The sequence below is a fragment of the Triticum aestivum genome, chromosome 3D, assembly GCF_018294505.1.
Source record: "Triticum aestivum cultivar Chinese Spring chromosome 3D, IWGSC CS RefSeq v2.1, whole genome shotgun sequence".
NCBI classification, from domain to species: Eukaryota; Viridiplantae; Streptophyta; class Magnoliopsida; order Poales; family Poaceae; genus Triticum; species Triticum aestivum.
Window position 1 is genome coordinate 205,161,033 of NC_057802.1, and position 6,240 is coordinate 205,167,272.

A 6,240-nucleotide genomic window follows, 5' to 3' on the forward strand; every position below is an offset into this window, starting at 1 on the left:
CCGTGGGCGCGCGGCGATGAGCGCTGACGGAGAGGCTTACGGAGGGGGAGATGGCTCCAGGAGGACGGCGATGATGCTGGGAACACGGTAGACAGGCTCGTGCTCGCTGAGACGCCGAGCAGAGGAGGGGCCCGAGCAAGAAGACGCTCTGGACGCGGCTAGTGCGTGCCAAAACGGTGGTCACTGCGTGCACTGGTGCACACAGTGCCACAAGCTATGCCAAAAGATGTCTGGGGGTTAGTCCTTCTAGGGGAGGCTTCAACTGCGGTGGTAGACCGGTTAAAGAATTTGTGGTTAAATGGTAAGTGAGCTCTGAAGTTTACTCTATCAATCTTGATCACTATGCAGTGATCAACAGAGTGAGGTTAAGAGGCAAATGAGTTGTCTGGGGTGTTTAGGTTAGGAAGGACTATAGTCCTGTGAGTTTGGAAGGAAATGGACCAAGATTTAACATAGTTGCTTCACAACTGCTTAAATTGGTCCAGAAACTTGAGCATGAGGATGCACTCGCATGGAGTATCAACTTGAGCTCAAATTTGGCGAGGCAGGATTATTTGGCCATATGAAGATGCTGTAAAAGTTTCATACCAAATGGACATGCCAAAATAGTACTTGCTTCACAAACATTTCCTTTGGACAGAAACTTGCAATAATTTTGGAGGGAAATGACTTGAGGAAATGATCCCAAATTTGGTGGAGAGATGTTATATGGGTAGGAGCATGATCTGGTAATTTTCCAGAATTAACGAAGCAATATAAAATATACTTGCTTCACAACCTGAAAATATTAACAGAATCAAAGATTTGGTCCTGTGCTCAAATAGATGATTGGATAGGGCTGAACATTGGAGGAGGTCAATGATGTGAGCACATTAAGGGGTGTGCAAAATTTCAACTCATTTGGGTAACCCTAGCTAGCACTTCCTTCACAAAGGCTTCCCTCAGACAGGAACTTTGAAAAATCACTGAGGACGATTGGCTAGGCAAATAAAGTTGAATTTTGGCATGAGGCAATTATTTGGACAGGAAAAGGTGTCCAAAAAGTTTGGGGTCAAATGGGCAAAGATAAATAGCACTTGCTTCACAATGTGCCATTTAGGACAGAATAGGAAATGAATTAATTGAGCATGATGGGAAACATGGCCAATGAAATATTTTGCCATATTTAAGGAAGATATGACCCAAACAATTTATGAGAATTATTTGTGAATTTTGGGAGTGATAGAAATATAGGTTGCTTCACAACCTAGGGCAGACAGGGTTATTCGTTTAATGGAAAAAGGAATATTCCCTAGAAAAATAATATTGGGATTGGTCCAAGATGGAAAGGTCTTGGGAAGGGTTTGAGGATGACAAGCCACTCTGGAAATAAAGAAGAGGTTATCTTCTTCAGTTTCCAGACCACAAAGCCACGGAAAAAGAAAACTCAAGCAAAAATCTCAGAGAAACGGAAGAAAAAGAAAGGGCCAAAAATCAAGTTGTGACACTTTACCACAAGATCCGGGAAGCTTCCGTGTCATCCATGACCCGTAGTACCTCAAGTACCCGGGGTAAGCTCCCAGTCACTATATTTCCCTAGGTGACACTAACATAGAGTCCACTCGTTGGTACGCGACCCTCGTGTACAATCATAAAGATCTTGGGGCTTGCCCTTTCATTTTCACAACTATACGAAGGGACCAAGGGTGTGTCCGGTGCCTTGTAAAAACAATCATGGCCGCCTATCCAAGCACGAGCCCGTCCCGAGAGTGAACTCACATAACCCCCGTCACTAGTAGTGTGGGCACCATGCTAGTATCAAACAAGGTAATCAATAATGCCCCGTCGCATAAGAGGTAGTGTGGTTGTACGTGTTTGGTTGGGACGGTAGTCACACCTTAAATCTAATCCATCTTTTACTCACAAAACTACTTTGGCACACCACTTCTTCATCAAGTGGTGACCTAGTTCAACATCACCCACGGGCATTAGGGGCACCCGATGGGGTTTTCGAAAGATTGTAACCAAGTGAGGATCATGACATAAATGCACCATCATGCTACAACATCAAGTGTTTATCGTATCTCTAAGCACAAGGTAGAGTTACGAACATGCAAGTATCAAAGGGTAGGTGTTATTGCAATGGTCATGACAATCTCATCATTAACATCATCATCATGCATATGAAAGGTTACCGATTGTAAGTGCATCTAGTGCCACCCCTAGTTGGTTTTGGAGTATTGACGACAAACTTGGTTGAGGGACTAATGTGTTTGTGAGAATTGCAGGATAACACATGTAGTAGTCCCACATTGATTCGGTTTACCTACCATAGATGACCCCTAAAAATGTGTGAAGACATTGAAGACAATGGCGGTCTGTGAAGATATTCACAACAAAGATTATGACTTGAGAAGACATTCACGTGAAGACTATGGGGTGCGAAGACATAGTTGTTTCGTAGTTTCCTTTTCTTCTTTGTTGAGTCATAGGAACCACCGTACTGTTAATTGGGGTCCAAGTGAACAAAGTCAGAGTGACTGATGTGATGCTCAACCAAAATCTTATATCTTCGAGCAAAGACAATGAGAGCAAATCTTATCCAGAGCTGGATGAGTCAGCTTTACTTGTAGCCCAAGTCAAGCTGCCGCGTGTGTTTGAAATCTGACCGTTGGACACGTGTCAGTTCCTTAGTGACCCAGGGTCATTTCGGACAAATCAGGTCGGGTTGCCTCCTGGCTATAAATAGCCCACCCCCTACACCATAAATTTGTGGCTGCTCAGAGTTAGTGCACGTCTTTTGTCGTTTGAGAGCAACCCACCTCCGAAGCATTTGAGAGAGAGATCCTTGTGAGGACAAAACCCAAAACACCCAGAGTCGAAGAGTGTTAGGCATCACTGAAGTCTTTCTATCCGTGTGAGCTGAAGACTTGTTACACTTGAGGACTGTGAATCCTCCTGCCGGTTAGGCGTCACGTTCTGAGCATCCAAGAGTCATTGTGGATTGCCGGTGGACGAAGTCTGTGAAGGTTTGGAAGTCTACCTTGAAGACTTACCAGAGTGATTGGGTGAGGACTAAGTGTTCTTAGCTCAAGGGGAATAAGGTGAAGACACGGTCTTCTGAGTTAAATCTCAGCCTCCCTAACCAGACGTACAGTTGTCACAGCAACTGGAACTGGTCCAACAAATCCTTGTCCTCTCCAAGCAACTGGTTCTATCTCATACCTCTCTTTACTTACAGTTTGTCTATGTGAAGTCATTGCCTGATTGCTTGAACTGATTGGCTTCACTGTGTTAAAACTATTTGCTGTTTGGCTTCATACTATCTTCCATCCTGATCCATACTACCTAGTTGCTGATAGTCTTCGTTCTTTCACTTCATTGCTTACTTGACTATGGTTTGTCTAGTGTAGTCTACCTTCCACTGCATATCAATAGGTTCATTTCTACTGTTTGTCTTCAAAGCCCCCGTGTTTTGAAGACTTTCATAAAAATCGCCTATTCACCCCCCCTCTAGTTGATAACTAGCACTTTCAATTGGTATCAGAGCAAGGTGCTCCCTTGTTCTGTGTGATTCGGTTTAACCACCTGGAGTTTTAGCTATGTCGACTGCAGGGATAATCAAAGTCTCCATTGCGTGCCCTGTCTTCGATGGCACTGATTACCCCTATTGGAAGAATAAGATGCGTATGCATCTTGCAGCCATTGACGTCGACCTCTGGTATGTCGTAAAGAACGGCGTTCCCAAGGTCAGTGAAGGTGTCACTTCTGCTGATGTCAAGAGGTTCATTCAACTGGACTCGACTGCCAAGAACATCATCTGTGGTCATCTGACCAAAGGACAATATGGTCGTGTGTGTGCTCTAGAAACTGTGAAGCTAGTCTGGGACTGGCTCTCCAAGGTCAACGAAGGCGTCTCAATCCAGATAGACTTAAGGATTAGTGTTCTTTGCAACCTCTTCAACCGCTTCAAGAGAAATGACAATGAGAATGTTCAGCTTACATTTGATCGCCTCACTAATATCACAAATGAGCTTCACGCACTCGGCGCCACTGAGATCACCAAGCATGAAATCGTCAAGACACTCTTGAGATTGCTTGACAGCTCATTTGACACCCTGGCCCTGATGATTCAAGAATGCCCTGACTTCAAGACTCTCGATCCGTCTGACATACTTGAGAGGCTTAACACACATGAGTTCCAGTTATCTGAGAAAAGAGATATCTATGGTCCCAATTATGGCCGAACTCGCGCTTTGAAGGCAAAGGTTGTTTCCTCATCTGAAGAAGAATCTAACTGTTGTTCCGAGGATCCTGAAGACATTGGAAAGGAGCTTGCTATGCTTGTGAAGAAGTTTCAAAAGTTCACCAAGAAGAAAGGCTTCGGAAAGTCTTCAAGATCCAACTCAAGAAATGTTGAAGCTTTTGTTGGGGAACGTAGCAGAAATTCAAAATTTTCCTACGTGTCACCAAGATCAATCTAGGAGATGCTAGTAATGAGAGGGCAGGAGTGCATCTACATACCCTTGTAGATCGCGAGCGGAAGCGTTCAAGAGAACGGGGTTGATGGAGTCGTACTCGTCGTGATCCAAATCACCGATGATCCTAGCGCCGAACAGACGGCACCTCCGCGTTCAACACACGTACGGAGCGGGGACGTCTCCTCCTTCTTGATCCAGCAAGGGGGAGGAGAAGTTGATGGAGATCCAGCAGCACGACGGCGTGGTGGTGGAAGTAGCGGGATCCCGGCAGGGCTTCGCCAAGCGCAAGCGGGGAGGAAGAGGTGTCACGGGAGGGAGGGAGGCGCCAGGGCTTGCGGTGCTGCTCCCATGCACCTCCCCACTATATATAGGGGTGGAGGGGGCTGGTTTCTTGCCCTCCAAGTCCATTGGGGCGTTGGCAAAGGTGGGGGGAAGAAATCCCATCATTTCGCTTCCCCACCGATTGTTATCCCCCTTTTTTAGGGATCTTGATCTTATCCCTTCGGGATATGATCTTATTCCTTTTAAGGTGGGATCTTGGTGCACCTTGACCAGGGGTGTGGGGCCTTGCCCCCACTACCCACGTTCATGTGGGTCCCCCCATGCAGGTGGGCCGCACTTCGGAACCTTCTAGAACCTTCCCGGTACAATACCGAAAAATCCCGAACATTTTTCGGTGGCCAAAATAGGACTTCCCATATATAAATCTTTACCTCCGAACCATTCCAGAACTCCTCGTGATGTCCGGGATCTCATCCGGGACTCAGAACGACTTTCGGATTTCCGCATACTAATATCTCTACAACCCTAGCGTCACCGAACCTTAAGTGTGTAGACCCTACGGGTTCGGGAGACATGCAGACATGACCGAGACGACTCTCCGGTCAATAACCAACAGCGGGATCTGGATACCCATGTTGGCTCCCACATGTTCCACGATGATCTCATCGGATGAACCACGATGACGGGGATTCAATCAATCCCGTATACAATTCCCTTTGTCTACCGGTATACTACTTGCCCGAGATTCGATCGTCGGTATCCCGATACCTTGTTCAATCTCGTTACCGGCAAGTCTCTTTACTCGTTCCGTAACTCACATCATCCCGTGATCAACTCCTTGGTCACATTGTGCACATTATGATGATGTCCTACCGAGTGGGCCCAGAGATACCTCTCCATTTACACGGAGTGACAAATCCCAGTCTCGATTCGTGCCAACCCAACAGACACTTTCGGAGATACCTGTAGTGCACCTTTATAGCCACCCAGTTACGTTGTGACGTTTGGTACACCCAAAGCATTCCTACGGTATCTGGGAGTTGCACAATCTCATGGTCTAAGGAAATGATACTTGACATTAGAAAAGCTCTGAGCAAACGAACTACACAATCTTGTGCTAGGCTTAGGATTGGGTCTTGTCCATCACATCATTCTCCTAATGATGTGATCCCGTTATCAACGACATCCAATGTCCATGGTCAGGAAACCATAACCATCTATTGATCAACGAGCTAGTCAACTAGAGGCTTACTAGGGACATGGTGTTGTCTATGTATCCACACATGTATCTGAGTTTCCTATCAATACAATTCTAGCATGGATAATAAACGATTATCATGAACAAGGAAATATAATAATAACCAATTTATTATTGCCTCTAGGGCATATTTCCAACAGTCTCCCACTTGCACTAGAGTCAATAATCTAGTTCACATCACCATGTGATTAACACTCAAAGTTCACTAGAGTCAATAATCTAGTCCACATCACCATGTGA